We start from the raw sequence: 22995 nt of genomic DNA on the forward strand, positions 1-22995 counted from the left end.
AAAAAAATTAGCTCTCTGTGATCAGTTGCTCCTGGTAATCCTTGAGACTGTTCAACTATTTGATAGCAGCAGATATCTCAAGACACTTGGTCTCTATCTATACGATGTAAAGATGGGGACTTCGTAGAGCAAGAGCAACTCAAACTAGCTCTGCACAGGAGACAATGCAGTTACCCTGAAGGCAGCAGTCAGTGGGCCAGGCAGCACGTTGTCAAGTCATGCTGAGTCATACTGGTGTCTCCATTCAGTCCTGTTTCTTCTCTTCTTAACGGAGGGGGCTTGTGCCTCCTCTTCTTTAAAGGTATGAGTCTATTTGAGCCTGCAGTCATAAAGAGTGTAAGAGGAGTCTTGGGCTTAGTAAGTGCTTCCCTGTAGCTGCCTATTATCAAACTATTTCTTAATTAAAGCCTACATGATGACCTGAATTTGTGTAATGATGATATTGCTGTGGCTGTGACTTGAAACAGCTTTTGGTGTGATGCATCTCAAATTGTTCCCTTTGAGAGACAGCTGGACTTCTTCGCTTAAAATGGAATTCTTCAGGGTGGAGTAGGAGTTGTGTAAAACTGTGGGCATCTGGCAGCCTTGTGGAGCAGCCAGGTCTGCCTCAGCATCCCCATGGATGGAGAGGCTGAGCCCATGTGTTGATCTGAGACAACACTGGAAAGGGCAAGTATGAGGGCAGTCATCTCAGTGCTCAATTGGTGGGTCCAAGGGAGCAAGCAAGAAAAAAGCTCTGTTTGTTTAATTTCTACCTATCTTGGTAACCCAAAATTCATAATCTGAGTTTAAGTGAATTCTAGTAACAGCTGAGGACAATTTCACTGTTTTTCAATGCAATGTGTTGCTTGTTCAGAGGACTGTTAGTAAACCTAACAAACCTACTTCCTCTTCTCTCAAATAGTAAGATAAACTCAGACATAGAATTGTTAAATTCTCCTCTTATTCTAGCTTACCTTGTTGTGATTTCTGAGGGGCTTAATTCACACAAAGCAGAAGGTTGAGAGATGGTTGGTTGGAGGTTCAGCTATAAGCTGGAAATATAGTAAGTCTGTTGATGAGTCTACTGCAGCACGTTTGTTATAGATAGATGGGGCAAGTGGTAAAATCCTTACTTAGTAAAATTGAAGCCAATCAGTGCTGACACTGGATTAAACAGGAGCATTTGCTGTGTTTGGCAGCTGTGAAGAGGTTTGCAGTTTGTTGGAGAAAGGGGGTGATCTGCAATGCATCTGAGGGGTTTGTGTGCAACATACCAAGGGATGAATGAGCCAGTGTTAGGAGGAAACTGAGTGACTGGGTATACTGGTTTTGTCTGGGATAGGGTTAATCTCCTTCATAGAAGCTTACATGGGGCTATGTTTGGATTTGTGACAAAATAGGGTTGATAACAAACCAACATTTTACCTGTTGCTGAGTTGTGCATACACAGCATCAATGACTTCTCTGCCTCTTACACCACCCTACCAACAGGTCGGCTGGGGGTGCACAAGAAGTTGGGAAGTGACACAGCTGGGACAGCTGACCCCAACTGATGCAAGGGATATCCCACACCATATGGTATCATGCTTGGCATATAAAGCTGGTGGAAAAGAAGGAAAGAGGGGCATTCAGAGTCAAGGCATTAATAACAGACCTATTAATATGTCTGTATCTCAACCCATGAGTTTTTTTACCCTTCTTATTGTCTCCCTTATCCAGCAGGGAAGGAGGGAAGGAGAGGCTGCATAGGGTTGAGCTGCTTGCTGAGGTAACCCCATAACAGTGAGTAACACTGGAATGCAACTGTGGGAAGTATATAAAGTCACTGTTTATGAATCTACATTAACACACTGGCTTTCATTGAAACCAGTGGTAAAATGTTGTTGGGTACAGGTTCCATGTTAAATGACCACATTTAGGGATACATTTGAAAGGAAAAGACTGACTTACCACAATTTAAAAACTACACGGTGGCTTTTCTCAAATAGCTGCCTAGTTTCCATTCATACCTTGAGGTCCTAATCAATAAAGTATAATTATCTCCTCTGTTTATAGGGTGGTGCCAGTTCTCCGTTTGAATCAAGAACTATTGAAAGGCCGTATGAAGAAGACCTGAATATATGTGTCAGGATCAATTCGGAGTTTAAATTGCTTATAATGGCTTTTTAAAGTCAATGCAGATATCTCTGAGTGTCCTAAAAAGAGGGTGACAAAAGAGTACCTGGCTGTGTCACCAAGTAGTTGTTTTTGTAGTTTAAAGGGATATTTTCAACAGGAAACGTAGGCAAGGTACTAAGCATAGTACTAACTACAGCCCTATGCATCTTGCTGACACAGCTTGTGATTGATTTATTTATTTTAGCTTTCTTTTCTCCCTGATTGCTAGTGGAATATTAAAATAAAAAAAATGAATTTGTTGAGGTCATGAAGCTGATCATAAAAGGTTTTGTTAAATGCAATCACATAAAGCTGAGGTTGGGAGGAATGTCTGGATGTAATCTGCTTCAACTCAAGCAGGATCAGCTACAGCAGGTTGTTCAGGCTCATGTCCAGTTGTGTTTTGAATATAACCACAGATGGAGACTCTCTCAGCAGCCTGTTCCAGTGTTTGACTATCCTCACAGAAAACAAACAAACAAACAAAAAAGTGTTTTTTTGTTTTCAGATTGAATTTGAATTATTTAGTTTGTGCCCATTGCTTCTTGTCTTATAACTGGGCACTACTGAGTATACTCTGGCTCCCTTGCCTTCATCCACTCACTTCACAAGTGAATGAAGATCATAAGGATTTCCTTATGAGATCCTCCTAAGCCTTCTCTTTTCCAGGCTGAACAACTCCAGATCCTGCAGGCTCTTCTCGAATGAGAAATGCTTCTTAGTGGGCCTTTGTTGTGCTCAGGCCAGTACATCCATAGCTTTTGTACTGGGAGCCCAGCACTGGACCCAGCACTCCAGATGTGCCTCACCAGCGCTGAGTAGAGGGAAAGGATCAGAAAGGATGGCCTCCCTTGATCAGCTGGCAATTTTCTTTCTCATGAAGCCCAGGAGGCCGTTTGCCTTCTTTGCCATGAAGTTAGATTGGCAGCTCACAGTCAGCTGCTTGTCCACCAGGACCCCAAGGTCCTAATCAGAAAATCTGCTTTCCAGATGGTCGGCCTCCAGCCTGTGTGTGTGCCCGGGGTTGTTGCTTCCCCAGGTGCAGAACTTGACAGTTCTCCTTCTCAAGCTTCTTGAGATTCCTGGCAGCCCATTTCTCCAGCCTGTCAAGGTTCCTCTGGATGGCGGCATGACCTTCTGCCGTATCAGGCACTCCTCCTAGAGCTGTATCACCAGCAGGCTTGCTGAGGAGACACTCTGCTCCATCTTTCAGATCATTTTGTGAATAAGTTAATGATACTGGATCCAGTGTTGAACCCTGGGGTACACCACTAGCGACATGCCTGAAACTGGGCTTTGTGGCACTGTTCACAAGTTCCAGTCTTTCAGCCAGTTTCCAGTCCACCTCACTGTCCACTTATGTAACCCATAAGCTGTCAGCTTCTCTATGATGCTGCTGTAGGAGACAGTGTCAAAGATTTTGGTAAAGCCAAGGTAAATCACATCCACTGCTCTCCCCTCATCCAGCAAGCCAGTCACCTCACTATGGAAGGCTATCAGATTGCTCAAGCACCATTTCCCCTTGATAAATCAATGTGGACTGCTCCCCAGTTGTCCTCTTGTCCCTCACGCGTTTGGAAATGCTTTCCAGGAGAATTTTGCCTACCACCTCCTCAGGTGTGTAGGTGAGGCTGTCAGGCCTATAGTTCCCAGGATCTTCTTTCTTGCCCTTTTTGAAGATAGTGACATTTGCTGTCTTCCAGTCTTCAGGAGCCTCTACCAGTTACCATGGGCAGGAGCAGGATAGAGCAGGATATTTTCCACTTTGTTTTCCTCTGACCTACAAGTTATTGAGATAAGTTCAGGAAAAGCTGCTGCAACAATTTTGTGGTCAGTGCTGTGCTGGAAGCTGGATGAGGAAATCAGAACTATCAGTTCTGGCTCTAAAATTTTTGGATTTGAAATTACTCATTATTCTGTCAAGTCAAATACAACTGTACAACAATACAAATACAACACCTCTTTTGTAAGTTGATTATGTCCCTTTAGCACGATTATTTAATAGTCCTAAACACTCTTGTTAATAATGTGTGACAGGCAACTGTGGTGGGAATGCTTCATGATTGCTCCTATTCAATATCATGCTGGGATTGCCCACCCGTACTCCGCTGTTTATGTTATCTGTACTTCACTCCAGACGTGTTTTATTATAGTACTTTAAAAAGGAGAATGGAACATTTTATCACATTTTCCTGCCAAACCCCTTGTGTCTATTTTTTTTCTTAAAGAATTGTTTTTATCATCTATCTTTTACTGTGTATCAGAGCATTATCTTCACCTGTTAAGGGAAAAAATGAATGGACTTACAGTGTACAACGGACTGACAGCAAATCATAGCATGGATGCTCCCTTCAAAATGACAGTTATACCCTAGATGGCATAGTGACTAAATAACTCACTGTGAGAAACTCCTTTTTGCAGACAGTTGTTAAATTGAAGGTATTACCAAAACAGAATGTAAGAATTATTGCTTGCTCTATGGCCATTTTTCTTTAGGTAAGGATATCTGCCTCTTTTTTTCTTTTTTTCTTTTTTTTTTTTTTTTCCTTCTGTAACTGTAAGAAACAAACTGGAAAACTGGAAGAACCAGTCCAGTCCTCAGCATCATTACAACACCATTATGGTTTATGCTGACCTAGCATTTTCACCGTAAATCCTGTTTTCTGCGTGAGTCTTGAGATCAGGGTTCATTTGCTGTCCAGGCTTGTTTGGGGGAAAACATTTTCTTACGCGCTTTGAGAACTGAGCCTAGCCCTTTGAACATTTACAGGAGAGTGACATACAAATAAAAATGAATTATTTCAGATGCTTTCTAGTATTGCTTTTTCAATCCTGTAACAAAGAATCTAGATCTCAGTTTGAAGTTGAGACTTTGCTAACATTTAATGGGAAATTAGTATAGCCCTGCATAGATTAGAATCAACACATTACACATTCAGATGAATGGCTTAATTCATTTAGAAAAGTGCCTAATTTTTCATAGTGAATAAATATTCAAAAAACTACTATGTAAAGCAATACAGAAACTCGTCTATTTTTGGTATTCTGAAGACTGTAAGGTGTTTTGTTTTATTAGATCAGCAGCAGATCAGTAATGCAGATGAGCATATCTACCCACTTTAAACTACTGACATAGACAAAGGGTTAACCTAATGCTCACAGTAAAGGCAGTCTGAAACCTTTGCTTTGGAACAAGGACTGGATCCCCGCTGCCAGCAGAGCTGGGCATTGTCGAGTTGCTGCTGCGGATGGCAGTGTCTCCAGCCAGAATGGCTGACTCTCAGAGAGAAGGTATGGTCACAGCTCTATCTCGCATTAAGGTCCAGACAGTGTAGCTCAAGGGAGGAAAAAATGTGCTTTTAAGCCTATCTCCAGTGCAGAGCCCACCATGTGCTCAGGCAGTTCTTTGACATCACACAGAGCTGACTGAGGGCTCTGCAGCGTCCTATGGCTCCCCATGCCCAGGAGGTCATCAGTCTGTGCCAGCATCATGGGCTTCACCTGAGGCACCCTGGCTGCAAACACAGCAGCTGTCAGCTCCTCAGCAGAAAAGGGATCCTACCTGCAGCATCCACAAACAATGGATAAATCAGGCCCTAGTCCAGCCTACTACCTGCCGGGATAGTGCTACATATTGGACAGGCTCTGTCACATCCTTAATTAATGTGTAGCCCTGTTTAATTACTGAATGGAAGACCCTAGTTAAGGCCTTACAGTATGGCATAAGTCATCTAGATTTAGTCAGGATTTAATCCTATTGCCCAGTCATCTAGATTTAGTCAGGGTATGTTCCTATTGCCCATAACGTGTTGGTTCAGCAATGTGAGTATGCAGGGACAGGACCAGAGTTGGAAGCAGTGCTCCACCATCTCAGCTCTCATGCTTAGAGGGTGTCCTTTCCCTGAGCACAAGTACAGCTCACAGTGGGCAGTGGGCTTTGCTTCATCTATCAAATTAGTGTTCATCTATCAAATTAGTGCTCAAACACACAAAAACTTGTCCAGCAGATAACTGGAGTCATCCTGTGGGCAAACCAAGACTTGTCAGCCCAGCTCCTGCTTTCCAGAGCCTAAAAGTGAAATGAGAATTGACTCTTGCTTAAACATTAAATAGTGAAAGAGGAAGAAACTTTCATTCCTGTCTCCCTGCCATCTTGTAAGTACATGACAATAGCATGGCAGTGCATGGGTTTACACCAGTTTAGCTTCACACAGAGTTTAACAGCTGATTTAAATTCAGCAGGTGCAAGTTTTCTGTGTGGACAAGACTCAAGTCTATAGGAAATCAATGGGCTTAGGCATTTCTGAAACCTTCCCCTGCGCCAGACAGCATGAAATTCTCTAGCACTGGGGTAAGTGACTACATGAGGTACAGGTCAGTGTTGAGTCAGGCCAGCTGGCTGATGCTGATAAAATCTGTTTTCTGCCTCGCATTTCACATCCACTTTCATTTTAATTTTTTTTTTTCAGATACCACTGTTAAAATGACATCAGGATCCTAGTTTCATCTGGCAAAGATTAGGGACAAAAAGAGATTGAGAGGGCTGTTTGGAAAACTGTCAAGAACACGGAGGGGTCCAAGTGTAAAATCTATTCACTTTCACTTTTTGCTACTGATGGGTATAATAAGAAAATATTTTTCATTCATCCATGAAAAAATTTAGAGCTATATGCACATATATATGCAGCATGCAGGATGTGATTTGGCACAAATGCTTTAATCACATGCATTTCAGATGTAACCTGCTTGTAGCTTCACAACTGGGAGTGTAAGACATCAGTCTCAAGTGCAGGCTGATAATAAGCATCATGAATCTTCCCTTCAGACCCCACAGCACTTCCCCAACAAGGGGCTTGATTTGTCCTGGGCTTTCATGCAAGGCTTTCACTGAAGGCAAAAGCAATTCCATGTGCAGAAAAGCCCACTATAGCACACAAAGGCAGTCGCTGCTGGGGGGTGAAGCACTGCAACTTGAGCCAGGGCCTTGTTGTCAGGAGAATTGTCTTTTTTTTTTCTCCCCCAAAATACTTGAGCCAAGAAATCATAAATGAGAACAGAAAATGCCATGATATCATTAACGTGCAAACAAAGGAAAAGGACATGTTCTGTGAGACTCCTCTGTAAAATTTGTGTGGCTTAATCATGCTTTTAAAGGAAATAAAAAGGCATCTGCTGCTCCGGCACGCTGAAAAGCACATGTGGAGAATGAAAGATATGCACAGAATAGTCTTTTGTGATGTGTGAAACAGGCAAAAACAGTGGAAAACGCTGACCATTTATAAATGGAAGGTCATTCTGTTTCCTTATACTCATGAAATATTTCTTTCCTATTTCAACACTGACAGGGAGAAATACTTTAATATGGTGTTAACCATGTGAAAGCCAGTTATTTTTATGATTGATTTTGTTGAATTTCATATGTACACACACACATACTTGGAATTGCAGAGGGATACAACAGGCAAATTTGCAAGGTAAAGACATTTGCTAAAATAAATCTTTAAATATAATTTTGTTTTGGATTTTTTTTTCCATAAAATCTCAAACAGGAATAGCTTCCAGAAATATTTGCGAAATTATCTGAAATCAGATATCAGTTAGTGGGAATTTTTTTGTTGCTGCCACTGGAGTTTGACCTGTCCATGTTTACATGGATGAATCATATTTGAAGAGGGAGGAAAATATATTTGTGTTTTCAAGACTGTCAAGTTTTGATCTCTTATTGCCATAGCTTTACAGCAATTGATAGAGAAGGCTTTCTTTGCCTGAAAATAATGAACATAAAATTTGGTATATTTACAATTTTTGAATGAAGCCCAGTTGAAATAAGTGTTACAAAGTAAAGTTCATACACAGTGAGAATCTCTAGCATTAATTACTCCTGAATGTTTGTGAGCACCCAAAATCCTGACATAAAAGCTGTAATTTCTATGCAAAGTAGATAGGATGATTGAGTTATAATTAAAATGGTAATTATACCCTTAATGCTCTGTATTTGACTTTTCAAAAAATGTTATGCTCCAAGAAAAGCTATTTAAAGATCAGAGAAAAATGTTTGAAAAATGAATGTATTCAAGACATTCCAGATCTTTTAAAATCCAGTTACTGGTTTTTACATGCTTTCATGTGTAGTCTGAAGCATTTTCTTCATTTATTTTGGTCGATGGAAATAATAAAAAATCATTGGAACGTGAAAAGCTGAAGCGACCGCAATATTCTCCAAGTTGATATTTAACACGATAAATAGTTGAAATGTTGGAGGGCAAGCAACAGTATTCACTTGCTGACTAAAAGCTTGGCCTTCATCCTCCTTACTGGGTGACACAAGGAAAGAGCCAGTGGGAATGCAGCAACCCTGTAGTTTCTTCCTCTCTGGTTCGAGATGTGTCATGCTGTACCCCACATGGGAAAAATACATTTCCTTTGATCCCTCATTGACTCCTTAGAATGAAAATGAGAGCACCTAAAGCTATACATCAAATGTCAGGAGCGGCAGCCTACTGGAACCATATCAATATTTGGTGATATATGGCTTGCTGGGAGGTGTAGGAAATGCTGGCCATGGCAGTGGTGACACCCGGGTTGCTTTGCACTCACCCAGCCATAGTGAGTGCCTGAAACTGCAGGAAGGGCTAGGAGAACAGTGCCTATAAGGGGGGATGTGCCTACAGAACCAAGCAGGGACTGTGCAGCAGAGTGGGGCCATTTCCCAACCACTTCCAAGCTTGTTTTATCCAACACGTGCACTCACTTGCCTGTGCAATTAGTATGTGCGAACTGGGATTATGAGCATGTTTATTTACTTTAGGGCTGGTACAGTCGTCCTTTCTGCTGCTCAAATAAGCACTCCTCTGAGGAAGGCAAAATAGGGGCCTTAGTGAGCTAAAAGCATTTACAGTAAAATCCGTAAAGTTGTGCAGTCTTAGATGCTTGGGGGTTTTCTAGCATTACTCACTAAAAAAAGTCTTTGCCTCCATCTGTTTACTCCATGTACCCATCACTTACCTTGGACTTAATGACTTTTTATTCTTATTAATCTGCAGACATGGTTTATGGTTGGAAGCTTTTCTTTATGTCCCACAAAAAGCATAATAGGAATGTTTTAGGTCAAAATAATGAAATTTTGTAATTTCTGTAAAATACATAGAAGTGTTTTCCTAGTTTCTAGCTAGCTTTCTCTAGCATGAAAAGAGAAAATACCCAAGGACTTCATTGCTGCTGATCTACTTTCTGCTGTCTTAGTCCACCCATGGGTTGTAAGGAAGAGCTCCAAGCAGGCTCTGAAATTGGAGTAAAGCTGAAAAGTCACTGAAGGAAATTAGTTTAATTCCTACATGCAATTCTTCTTCATCCAGTACCTGACCCAAATCCAGGACCTGCATTCATCTCACTAGTGGGTAGTTCTCCCAGTAACACACGATATTAATCTGTTCTCAAAATGGCTGATGGCTGATGGCATTTTCCAGTGTATGCACTGATTAAGATCCTTGTCTCATTGTGCACTAGGTCGTGTCTCTGCCCAACACTAGGTTGTAACACCTGTATCTGGCATCATAAATCTTCTCTTCTCATGACTTTATCCCACATACCTGTAATGCTCAAGGGTCCCCCTCTTTTCCAAGTGGACAAGAAATGGCAACAGGAGAAAAAAAGGAGAAAAAAAACAAAACAAACATCTGAAAGCTACAAGGGAAAGTAGTTAGCATGTGATAACAAGATAAACCTTTGTAAAGAACAGAGAGTTATTCAGAAGAAACAAAGAAAAGCTGAAGAGCAAAAAATGGCAAACAGGCAAGCAGTGCATGAGAAAGAATGAAGAAATCTGGAAGGAAAGGCAGGGAACCAGGACTATTGGCTGTCATCTTCTCTTGCTTTTTTGAAAGAAACATTTGTAAAGGTTTTTTTTGTATTGACTCTGTTTCAATATCCCATCCCTTGTTTCACACAATGATTTATAGTCTGTCTGCATCCCATAACTGAGAGCTGCTATTCGCAACCCCCTGCAGTAAGTTCTGAGTAGCTGATTTTTAGCTACTGAGATTTTTAGAAATTGTACTAGTTAGCGAAAGACATGCTATAGGTACACATCAGTGCCAGTTGGCCTGAAAAAATGTGCTGCTAGGCATCACTGATAGCCATTTGCTATTCCCGATTTCTACAGATGTAGACTGAAATTCAATGCACAAGCAAATTTTTTAAAAGCTTTGCATAAAATGTTGAATTCATGAAATAGCAAAAATGTTCCACTGTTAAAGACACAGGAAGTCCTAACCAAAGTCTGCTTAAGCAACAGTAAACGCTTCTATGGATTCTGCAAGATTTGGTTCAGATTCTGAATTCTTTCCATATGTAACACAACTACAGTCTGACAGGGAGGCTTTGTGGGGAAAAAGGAAAAACTTTCCTAAAATTATTGGTGATGGTAGATGTAGAAGTTTGGTTTAGAAAAGCTTTACCATTAAAAAGAGAACATTTTGGGCAGCAGTCTCAGCCACGTCCAATTGGACTTGCCACATAGAAATTAATGTAGCTGACCCTATTCTTACTAACTGAGGACCTCAGCAGCTGTGGTTCCTTTGCCAGAACTGGCAGGAACATGTGCCAGTCACTAATAATTATTTCTTTCTTCTTAATTTTGTGCTAGTCTATGCCTTTTGAGATGGGTTTTACATTTGAAGCTTTCTAAACTAAAATACTCAAAGTACATTGCATTGTGCTTCCTTTAAGGGGCTTTGCTATTCCCTTAAGAGATCTTTAGAAATGTTTGTGTTATGAATACTCCTGGATCGTTAGTCTTCCTGGGGAAGAACAAGACAGTCAGCCAAGGGAAGGAGAGAGGGGGGTATCTTTCTCCCTTATTCTGCATTATGTAGAATACCTGTGGACTGGTGCAAGCTGCAAAAGCATTTCTCTCTTTCCAGGTACTAAACCAGAATCAGCCCTTGGTCTCCCTAAGTCCCAGGAGGCCATTTTTTCCTTAAAACAGGAGTCTTTAATGTCACTGCTGTTGCCCACTGTGATGAAGGCTCAAACCCAAACACTTTCTTCTGCCTCTGACAGAGGAAAACCTCTGACAGGGCTGCCTCTGACCAGTGGTGCACAAGTCAGTGTCCACTGTGTCGTTCTGGTGGGACAGATCTGTACCTCCCTAGAGAGGTCTTAACTGTTGATTTGCTACCAGCAAGTACACAAAGTGAGCAGCTGCTGGGAGCCACGTGGCAAGGAGTGGTTGTCCTCATTCCTGCAAGGTGCAACATCCCACACACCCTCCACCTTCCCCACGGGGCTATCAAGAAGGCAAAATTGCCACAGAGATTTACACCCTGGGGCCATGGAAATGTGACCCCTGGAGTACTGTGGGAAGATAAATGCAGGTAGAGAAACTGAGGCGCAGGGATTCAGTAGCTGCTTCAACAAAATAGTTACAACTTCTGACCAGGTCTGTCACGTCTAATACAAAAAGCATTAGAGACTTACTCCCTTGGCATCACACAACATAAAAGGACAACCACACCTCTAGCTTGGGCCTGAAATGAGATTGAGCTCTTCAAAGGTCTCCAACCATCTACCTATGCAAGTCTGATACTTTAAAACCCAAGGGAAGCTCAGGTTTTGTCCTTTTCTGTGGCACGACAATGCATTTTGCAATGACAAGAAGTGCACTCAAGTGTCTCCCAGTTTGTACCCCGAGAGATTTCCCGTCAACCTTGCCCTGAAAGACATCTTTGTCCCTCTTTGATAAGAGTTTGTTCTAGTAGGGTTTTTTTAGTTGTATCTGCACAAAAATCTTAAGAACAAAATAAAGTAGCAAAGAGTGAGATGTTAAAGTTTGGATAGAGAAAAAAAAGGTAACACTGCTACCTTCCTGTTAGAAACTGGTGTTAGTCTTCCAACAGTTAACTAACTGCTAAAGAAACCGTAAAATACATGATATACGGCATAGATTCTAGAAAAATAGTCGTTGAGATGTGTTGAAAATGTCAGCTAAAAAAAGCTTTCTTAACCACCTTAATATATATAAAATGGCAATCTACAATTTGGCATGACATATGCATATAGAAATATAAAGTACATGACTAAATACAGCTGTACCACATCATTTTAGACAGCAAGGGTAAGACTTTATTACTCTGTTTGTTTTCCAGGTCACGGGGTCTGTGATAATTTCATTAGCTGCTGAAACATATTTTTACTGTGTTCCAAGGACATTGTTAAGTGCACAGGACTACTGTTATCGGCAGTGAAAATTAATATCTAGGACATTTCAATAGGATCTGAACATTTCACTACAATAGCATGGCAATGTAATGAATGTAGAGTTAAATGGGATTTAAGAGATGGGATTTTATTCTATTTTCTGGTATAAGGAAATCACTTTATCCTGATTCACTTAATACTGGTACCTTTTCACTATTACTACAGGACTGAAATTGAAAGAATAGACAACAGATTTAATCTGCTGCTGAGAGCCAGAAGATCTGGGCTCCCCATATGGTCAGGGGAGAGAAAGAGTCTCTTATGGGAAGAGGTGGCCAGAATATGGCCATCTGCCAGGAGCCTTGCATGGCTCTGTGTGCTGACCACTGGAAATGAGGGTAGCTACTGAAATGTTCACATAGAAATAACAACCTCAAACATTCAAGACAAGGAGAAAAGCGCTCAGTTTCCTAAGTCCACCTCCTCTAACACAGCCAATTGCCTAAGGACCACTACTTTGCATCATGCATCCCGCCCCTAGGGACTAAAGCTTGTTATCCTCAACAGAGAGATGTTACAGTTCACCATGCTGTTTGGCTCAAAGTACATCTTAGTATTACTAATCAAGGAGACAAAAATGTATGACTTAAAATCATGTCCTTTTGCAGCACAATCTGAGTTGAGCCATCTCTTGATTGCTCATGGAAACAGAGGGGTGGGCTACCCCAGGACACATATAAAACAGACTAATATGCAGATTCACTTTTGAAAACATACTGGATTATAAGAGGGAGAAGAAATATAAGGAAGAAGGAATATAAGGAAGAATAAATAAAGAAAGCCTGTGTTGGCTGTGGAGGACAGAGACGCTGAGGTACGATTGTGTTGCCCAGCCATGTATTACCCAGCCATTTGTCAAGATGGTTATCTTGGGGCGCAATGTGGAAGTTCCGAGAAACCATCAAACAGAAGAAAGTGGCTCTGTGGAGCTCAGGGATAGCTTGAAGCCGTACAGCTTCAGTGAAAGGATATTTTGGCACTTTGACACAAGAACCACAGAATCACATTTCCCAGCTCGATGACCTTGCAGGGCACTCTCTGCATCGTGAAAAAGAAAATGTGCTCATTTTAGCTGTCACCGCTGTATGGGCAAAATATTATTATTATTACTGCATTACTTCACAACTAACCAAATGTTAAAATGCAGTAGATCACCCCCCATTTCCCTGCCAAGCAATATGATGACTTTTCTTTATTTTTCTATCTCCTTTTTTTTTTTAATCAGTTTCATTCCTAAACAGGCACAGAAGCTGTGCGAGTCAGAGCAGCGGTACTCAACCTTGGCAAAGGAACTCAAGGTTTTTTAAGTTTTGTCAGTTGTAATCAATGGGATCAAATATAATGCTTTTGAATTCCTGTCTAAGGTTTCCTTCCATTCACCCTGCAAAGCACAGGAGTTATACCTGCAGTGTGTAACTCTGCAGTGAGGAAGGAACAAACAGCTGGCCACATCCGAGAGAGTGTTGTGTGCCCATGGTCACATGCTTTCATAACCGTGCTGCTCTGAGAAGGAAAAAAACCCACAAACCACTGCTAGAGTAGACTGTGCCAACCTGCTACTCACCTGTGAAAATGAACTACCCAGATTAATTACCTGACAAAGGCTGGACCACAGCTGTCAGCTCAAAATGAGAGTAGTGTGTCAACGAGAAGCAAAACCGGAGACATGCTGGAAAGGCTTTCTGTGTGTGCACCAGGTTTCTTTTCTTGTTGTTCCTTTTCTTTCCTTTCATTTTTTCTTTTCTCTCCCCACCCTCATTTTCTTCCCCTTTCTTGAGAATTTCCCCACTGTTGCCATCACTTATGGTTTGTCTTGCAGTCTTACCGAGGCTCTCTGTTCCTGGAGCACTCCAGTGTTGAGGTAACCTGTACAGACATGGAGCAAGAGCACTGCCAGCCACAAAGCTGCACAATTATAATAGAATTAGGTATACTAACAAGCTGGCTGCAGTATTAACGGCTGCCAGCAGTATCACGCGGATGGATGGTGGTTGAAATGATGATAGCCTCACGAGCTTGGTTGCATAATGGTTGGAGCTTTTTATTCTTCCAGATTCCCTTGGAGGGTTCAGAAGTAGTACCAAGAGCAGGCAACCTTCCCTTCTGCAGACCAGGCTGACACCCTCCATGCTCATTTGCTGAGTGCAGGATCTGGTTGTTATCAGGGCCAGGCATGGCCAAAAGGCCAGTGCTGGCCAAAGCAGAGCTCTTTTACTACTTTTCCTCCTACATTGCCTAGGTCTAAAGCTAGGTGCTATGCAGAGGGGAGGGATAGGCAGAATAGGGCTATTCCCATAATAAGCTTGGCCACAAATTCAAGTAAAACAGTATTTTGACCCCACCTATATGAAAGAAGTCACATGCATGGCTTTACTAGAATGTTTCTGTTTTACAGGTTGGAAACTGAGGCAGGGGCTGATAACATGACTGGTATCAGGCTGCTGGAGATCCAGGCACAGGGGTAGAAACTCACCCCAAATCCCAGAGCCTTTACCCACTGCCTTTTGTGCCTGCCTTTCAGACTCAGAAATGATTCTTTGTTCTAATTTGACCATAGTGAAAACAATGCTATGAGACACTGCAGTTTGAAGCCTATGTACGGACTCGGGAAGGGTCCTGATCCTGTAGCTGAAATATTTGTGATGCAGACAAGGGCGACCTAGAGTCAGCGGTGAGTGCGTAAATCACTGCTCACCCTGGAGCCCTCTGAACTGCTACCCCATCCGTTACACCTCCAGTTGTTTGCAAAGCCTTTCTCCACCCGCAGGGAATTTTAAGTCAGATGCATGTAGAAATTCTCAGATTAATTTGATTTTGGGGAGGGAGGCAGGGGAATTTAAGTGAGGGGTTTTTTTTTGTTTGTGTTTATTTCTCCCCTCCAAGCTGCCTTTCGTTGCACATTTACTAGTTCTGGAAGACAACACCCTGCTGACACTTAGAGAAGCATCAGTGAATAAAGTCTGTTGTACAGGCTGCAAAGCCATCTGGACTTCCTACTGAAAAGGTTGGGCATGGTTTTAGGCAAGATTTTATCACATCTGAAAAAAACCTTCTGCACTCAGTACCTCTTCCAAGGTTGATGTCAGATATTTTTTTTCTTTTGTCGGTTGCAAAACAAAAAAATTGACAAACAGTTGGAAGGCAGCGAGGATGGAGATAGATATAAATCTCCAGAGGAGGCTTTGTCAAAGGTAGTGGAGTATAAACAAAAAATAAATTAGTTTTGGTGTTATCAGAAACTGGACAGACTTTGATTTGTATAATAGTTTGTCTGGGTTTCCAGACCACCTAGACAATGCTTCTGTGAGGCGAGCACAGATCCACTTGACAGAAGAGGTGGGGGAAACGGTTAAACACATAATCACAGGAGGAGAAAGGGTGAAGAAAGACAAGCAGACAAAGGTGCAATGGCAGACAGCCTTGAAATCCTTTACTTCTTTGCTCTTATTATTTTCAGGGGCTTCAAGCAGCATGTTTTTACCTTGCTGTCCATATTAGTCAGCTCTTGAGTCCAAGAATTTTGTGTACGCCTTGTTTGCTACACCCTTCCCCTCAGATTTTGGCAGGACAGTCTCGTAGACGGCGAAGGGTAGCACTAGTCTTGTGTGCCAGGTTCTGCTTGCTGAGGAACCCTGTGAGCAGAGCAGCAGAGTAACACGATAAAAGTGATTTATTGGTGTGCCTTTTAGGTTATGTACATCTTAGCAAGTGAGCTAACATCCCGCAATTACCTTAAAAACACAGATTGGTGACACAGTTTTATATATTCTGAGAGCTGGGTATGAAGCTGATTATTCATCTTTTCTCTCTGGAACTGCTGTCTGAGTTTTCACCCCATGATTGTACAGAGGAACCCGGACATGTACTATCAGACACCTCAGATATCCTCTGAGGTATTCTTCCGGAAGTATGTTGTGCCGATAAATGAAATTTATTCATATTTGTATTATACTCTTTTTTTTTTTTCTGGAAAGAAAGAATTGCATTTTCTGTTTCTTTTCTTTGACACTAACTTATATGAGCACAAAATATTAAAGCTGGTTGTCTCTCAATTATAAAGGAATAATTTTATAATTTTATAGGATTTGGTCAATTTGTAGGTAAACTGCTTTGGTATTTTTGAGTAAGCTCTTAAATAAATAGACATAATAGTTTTTATTTTAGTTACTTGGTTTTCCATTTATTCTTTGCCTTTTTCCTCTCAAGAAGCTCTTCTTTTATTGCCCACAGTGAATAAAGCACTTAAAGCATCTTTCCCATGATGAGGAAGTTTTCTTAAAGACTGTATTTGCCACAAGAAATCTGAGCTGTAAGTGAAAGCTGCAACACCACGCTTATCTCCAGGCAGATCCTTTCTACCCTCCTCAGAGATATGGTCCCAAGGGAAAGTCATCCTGTGGAGTACAGCCCATGCAGTGACACTCCACAGTCTCCTGGCCTCATGCACAGTCCTTCCCTGGGCTCTTGTTTAAAGGCAAGTCTGCTGAGGCAACAGGTTTTGCCCTAGAGTGTTGACACAGGGTTTAAAATGGCCATTCCCAGGTTCCAGGTGTGGACACCTGGCCAGAAGCTTCTTGACTCGAGATGGAGGGGAGAGTGATGGAGAAGTGATATTCGGGTTTTAGAGCATGGGCCAAAAGTAATGCTGACTTTTCAGATGCAGGTTCTCAGCAGATACAACATAGTAAAACTCTTCTTTAAGTTTGTCAATGTTATGTTTATTGCTTGTGATTGTCTAGTAAGGGAGGGACAGGTTTTAGCTCTGACTCCAGGCATACACCACTCCCAAATGGCTCTGTTGGGTGCCTGAATGGCAATTAGGATTCAGTTGAACCACAGTTCTGCCTGTCCTGGCACAAAGCCACCATAGATGATGAGAACTGCTCTGCTCATTACACATTTGAGGAGAAGCCCAGAGAAGGGTGAGGTAGCAAGAAATGCAGATTTCCTTACCACCCCTCCCAGCCAAAGAAAAGGTTGTTAACAAGGTTACAGATGAATTTTGAGAATCATTACAGCAAATGACAGCAAGATCTTTAACAACAAGAGAAGAAAAATTCCAGTGTCTTTATAGTAATTGCCATGCAGTGTATCATATGCCTTGCTCTGTAGTGGTTCAGAAAGTTGAATCATGCAGTGCCTTGCTGGGATCAGCAGTTCAGAATAGATTAAATTTGTTTTGGACACTGCCTGCACCCTGCTTTATCTAACAAAGCATATGCATGATGGGGAAGGCTCTTAATAGCACAGCCCCTTAATGAGAACCATAAACACACAGGCAAAGATTTTAAAAGTGATTCGCAAGGGATTTGAGCAAGCACTGTTCTCTTCCTGTTTTGAACATTTACCCAAGAGCTGCTAACTGGTTAGGCTGTGGGAAGAGACCAGATCTCGAACAGCAAAGAGTATTGTATGTGATGAGGGTTCTGCCACCATTGGTTTCCGAAGAATATTTGTTTTAATGCACCTAAGAAGGATAAAGCAAAGAAACAGAAAACTGAAAAGACATTTCTCAGATAAACCATTTTTTTTTTTTTTTTTTTAAAGAGAGATGGCTTATAGAATGAATCTAAAATCTAGGGGTTTATAGAGACCATAAAAGCCTTTTTACAGAGTTAGCCATTCCTAGGCACTGGTGGCTTTATAGAGCTTTTATCTAGTTAAAGAAAACCCATTCGTGCTAATTTAATATCTGTAATGTACAACAGCTTGACACCTGAGGCTTGTCCTAAAGCAGGCACAAGGCTGCAAAGCGAACAACTACTTCATTGTTTTGAATTATTCAGCACTTGCAGCCAACCTTATGTGTGCCTCTGTAGGAGAAGGCTTTTGGATTAAAGATCAGTAAAAGAAAAGGAAAAAGGCAAACAACCAACCCCTCCTTTCTGGCATTTGTTAGCAGGTGCAGTATTGACTTCAAGAATGATTCTGCAGAATTGGTATGGACATTCTTCATTACCAGAGCGATAAATGCAGAGCTGTACTCAGAAGAAGCAAAGCTGGAAACTAGGCATGGCCTCCTTTAGGGAACAACTGTTCATGTCAGTGAAAAAACTTGTTTCCTCTAAATTCATTGAAATGGTACTTATTGGTAGCATCCTTTTAGAGCAAGATGAATGTAGACAGCAATGAATCAACCTCAAATAGAGGGGCTCATATGTTAGCATCCCAGCATTAACACACTAATGTGAATTTAAAGATTCTAATTAAACCTACGTACAAAACGTTTTTCCTACTAAGTAGAAAACCGTACTTTTTGGAGGAGCTGGAGCACTTGGATTTGACAGCCTTTCCTTTTTCAATTGTATGCTTATTTCGCGTGTTCTATTTTCTCTCAGTCACTCCAGGGGTTTCTGGAATAAATAAACAGATACGTTATATTGTTTGATTGATTCCCTGTAGTCAAGGGATATATTGAGAAAACAGACTTTTCTTTTTTTTTTTTTACACTGAGCTTGTAGAATAAATTCCCATTTGACCTTTGTGCTTCCTACTGGTGCTACAAATTTCTTTTGCGATATTTAACATTGATTAAACTCATTTATGGTATCACATAGTAGTAGCGGTACTCAAACAAATTTAGGAGCTCTTTCATTATAGCTGAACTCACATCGTAGTTATCAGTTTCTAAATTTGTCCCTCCCTCCCCAAATGCCCGAATAAAACTTGGTGCTCACCCCTCCATTTCAAACTTGATATTTGTGTGAAAAAAATCTACATTTAAGGAAAAGTTCTATGAACAGTAGTAGAGTGCCTCTTTTTGGCAGTCATGACTGAAAATCTACCTGAAGAGATTTTAAACAGTTTACTGGGAGACTTTCGTGTTCCCTAGTAAAAAAGTTTCAGACGAAATGGAGGACATCCAGATGTGTTTAGCCACTCAAGGATCATCATAAGTGGGAAGCCTTCCACAGCCCTTAATCATTACTGGAGCATATGCTGTATATATCAACAATGCATCAAACTCTGATCAAATATTTTTAAGCAAACCACACATTCATTAGAACAGGGTGGAATCTAAATCTAAAGGAGTCATTGAGAAACCTCCCAGGCATAAAAGTGCTCATATTTACTCTAAATGGACCTTAACTAACTCTCCCATTCCACCTTTGTCTCATCTTACTTTCTGAGTGGATGCTGCGTCCTCCCAACCCCAGCACAGCCGGTGGCTATTTTCATAAAGCTCTAGGTTTACTTGGAAACCCCAAAAACAAATGGGTGGGAGAAGGACTTTTCTATTCTGACTTCCACTCTATTCTGGGATCTCTCAGGGCATTCTTCTGCCTGTCCCATAGGGCTAACTTCAAAGTCTGTCTCATACAGCAGTCAGCATGGTGCTGATATTTAGTAAAAGATCATTAATGATATAAACAACACAGAAGAGCCAAATATGTTTTGTGGGGCCTGGGAAATTCACAGAGCAGTCAGCCTCCAGCCTGGGTGAGGGGAGGAGAGGGAAGTAGGTAGCAAATAATAACTCTGAGCCCAGAACCCATGGCACAGTCCAGGCGAGTTGCCCAAGTCAGCTGAGCCACTGAGTCTTCATGAATGCAGAGAAGATTTGGTATATTTGTTGATTACAGAAATAAGGAATTCATGGTGGTAATTCAGCATCATATGTAGCTAAAATATTGTAATAGGACTGTGAACAGATGGCAAGTTTGGTGAAAGCGATTATTTTGACTAAATCAATAGGAGCAGTTGATCTCCCCCATCAATCTTGGTAAGAAAACTGTGACAATATTCAGTGTCAGAAGTGCATTACTGGAGTTCCCCTTAGAAGCTCAGTGCGGGAACATGTACCCAGCTTCTGCTTGGCCAGGACATGATCATTCCCCTCTGAGAAGACCTCTCTGAAACAGGATGTACATCAGATATACGAATGTATTCAGCTGAATGAAAAAACATTGCCAGTCAAAATAAAACCACCTCCATCTAAGATAAAACAAAGCCAATATACCCTGGCCCTTGAGGCATAAGCCAAAACCAGACAAAATGATCAATACTGTAGGAGTTATGATCAGAGAGAAAAAATTACTGTACATCTCAAGGAAAGAACCACAATGAATTCCCTGGCAGTGCCTTGTTCTTTGAGTAATACCCTGTAAATGCCTGTGCATGCTTGAAGGAAGGCTGAGTTATAATAGGCTGTGGACTGCAGCCTCCAGCGTGGGTGAAGAAGTCCGTGCATATCCCTGCTTGGAAAGTCTTACCACCTTCAGTGCCACTTGTCTCACCGTTCTCTTGTGAGGTGACTAAAAAACATACCCTTTTATCTCTGGAGAAATCTAACTCATGACAAAGCGCTGGGGCTGCTAGGAAGCAGGGCAAGGAAGGAAGCCAGCCTGCAATCCCCTGCTTGTGTCCCCCTGCCCTGTCCTTCCAGAGGTCACCCCTGCCTGTCCATTCCTCTGGATCCTTGGTAGCCCTTTCCGCCATGCTGGGGGAGCTCCTGGTGTTAAATTGATGCTAGAAGACTGATAGTGGAGGGCAGCCCATGAACGCTGTCGATTTCTCTTCTTCAGGCTGCATCTTGAAGATGATGTAGTACCTGGGAAGAGCCTGGCTAATTCATTGGCTCGAGGGTACAATCACTTAGCGATGAATCTCCAACTAGCTGCAGCAAACTTATTTACAAGCCTGGGAAAAACTGTGTTGTGTAGCAATTTGCTACACACCCTGTCCAGGAGCAGTACCTCAGTATTGATATTCTCTGTGCTGTGTTTTCCTCCCTTCCCATTTAGACAGAGTCCTCCATAGGCAAAAAATACAAACTCCGGCTGTCAACAAATGCATGTTTCCCCCTCGCCAGTAAAAAGAAGTAGGTGCGCATCTCCTTTTATCTGTGAAGAGAGCTGTGAACTTAATTCAGCCTGATCCCCATTCATTGTGTTCAACATTTACCCCCCAAATGTCAGTGATTTTCTGGAAAATAAAGTACTTGGGAGACAGGAGAAACAGAGCCCTTGGTGATATCTGTATAGCAGAGTATTTCTTCTCATCCATATGCAAATCTAACCTTTTTGATATTTCAACCCTATAAACCCTAAGACAGGATTTCAATAGAAAATGTTTACTAAAGGCTTTCTCCTTTATAATCTATTGATTTTAATATCCTTACTACTCCTGTTGAATGTCAGTTTTACCCTGAAGACTCCCATTGCAAACTTGAACACATTTAATTATTTATACCATTTGAAATATTAGTGCTGAGAAATGACTAAAAGTTTCTGGTTCTATAATAGTATGATCTGAAGTTTGATTTTCCTTTGTGAATAACACTAGCAATTTGATATGGTAATCAAGGACAGATGAATACTTCAGACAACATAGTGCAGTTTTACTAGTAATGACATCTATTTTTCATTTTTCCAGCCTCCTTGTATATGTTAAAGTATAGCTCATTACGTACTGCAGGATCTCACTGCCTTTTTTCACAGTCAACAGTTTAGCGTTATGTTTTCATTCTCCTGAAGGTGCCTGAACAAGTAACTGTTGCTTCCACCAGTGATGGCATTTAGGCAGCATGCATGGTTTGAGTGCAACCGAGAAGAGATTTGCCCCTTGGTGTGGGTCTAGCAGTCTTGCTTGCCTTACTCCTATCACTCCCTGCATTAGTAAGACAAAGCAGTTTTGATCTCAAAGAAACTGTGTCTGAGACAAATATTGCTTGTACAGAACAATCTATGTGAACACTTACGAAGGATAAGATTTTGATAGCAGGCAAACCAAAACAGGGGAGTTTGAAACTCAGCACCTCTAGGGCAGTTCTTCCCCAGAACTGTGTTTTTCATCCCAACACACATCCGTTGTCTTAATTTTTCCTTTTTTCTACTACCAACCTAATAGTTGTTCGGAAAGTGCAAAGTTGTAGTTGGCTCTTCTATTTACTCCAGATGAAGAGTTTTATTTTCACCCATATCTGACAGTAGGAACTATGGTATCACCAAACACAACTTTTCTCTGAGATTAATTGTTTTGATGGTAGAGAATAACAAAAGAATGGTTCCTTTTTTGTACCATTTTTAAGTTTTTTCTGATGGCAGGTAACACAGTCTAGCTTGTATCCTAAAAGTTTAACCAGGCTCAAAATAGCCATCAGTAGTTGGATTTTTGTGGTTTATATCCTATCAGGAATGATCATCGGGATATATAACTTTTAACAGCCTAGGATTATTGTTTAAAAATAAATAAGAAAATCTCTGGAACAAAGTCTTTGATACTAAACAGAGCGAGGAACACGTGTACAACTGCTTATTTCCACCATACCTGTCCTGTAAGCATTAGATACGTTTGTAACCAGTTTTGGTTTCATAGAGACATTGAGAACCAGTCTAAAGGCTCTAAATAAGCAGAAATACTGTCACTGAGCACATGACTGGATCAAGCTAAATAAGTGCTCTGATATGTGTTAGAGCGGAAGGCAGCGTGCTATGCTTCTTGTAACATGTGGATACAGGTCAGGAAACCATCATACCCAGCTTTGCCACTAGACTGGCTTTCATGGCCAGAGTATTCAAGGCCCTGAAATTAATGCTGCACTATGTGAACAATCCTCAGAGGATCAAGTCTCTCACAGAGCCATGCATCTCTTGACTT

At 41.4% G+C, this 22995-nt stretch overlaps 1 protein-coding gene and 1 long non-coding RNA gene across 2 annotated transcripts in view; one reads left to right on the forward strand and one right to left on the reverse strand.

The window, feature by feature from the left end:
- Window positions 1-22995, forward strand: part of ADARB2 (adenosine deaminase RNA specific B2 (inactive)) — a 306595-nt gene that overhangs the window by 218408 nt on the left and 65192 nt on the right. The window lies entirely within an intron of this gene.
- LOC136009197 (uncharacterized) overlaps window positions 15844-22995 on the reverse strand; it is a 35706-nt gene continuing 28554 nt past the window's right edge. The window contains exons 2-3 of the long non-coding RNA XR_010610389.1: window positions 18650-18749; window positions 15844-16028 (exon numbers count right to left, since the gene is read on the reverse strand). This is a non-coding gene — a long non-coding RNA (uncharacterized LOC136009197). The remainder of the gene's footprint in view (window positions 16029-18649; window positions 18750-22995) is intronic.

This window comes from Lathamus discolor, chromosome 2, assembly GCF_037157495.1.
Source record: "Lathamus discolor isolate bLatDis1 chromosome 2, bLatDis1.hap1, whole genome shotgun sequence".
NCBI classification, from domain to species: domain Eukaryota; kingdom Metazoa; phylum Chordata; class Aves; order Psittaciformes; family Psittacidae; genus Lathamus; species Lathamus discolor.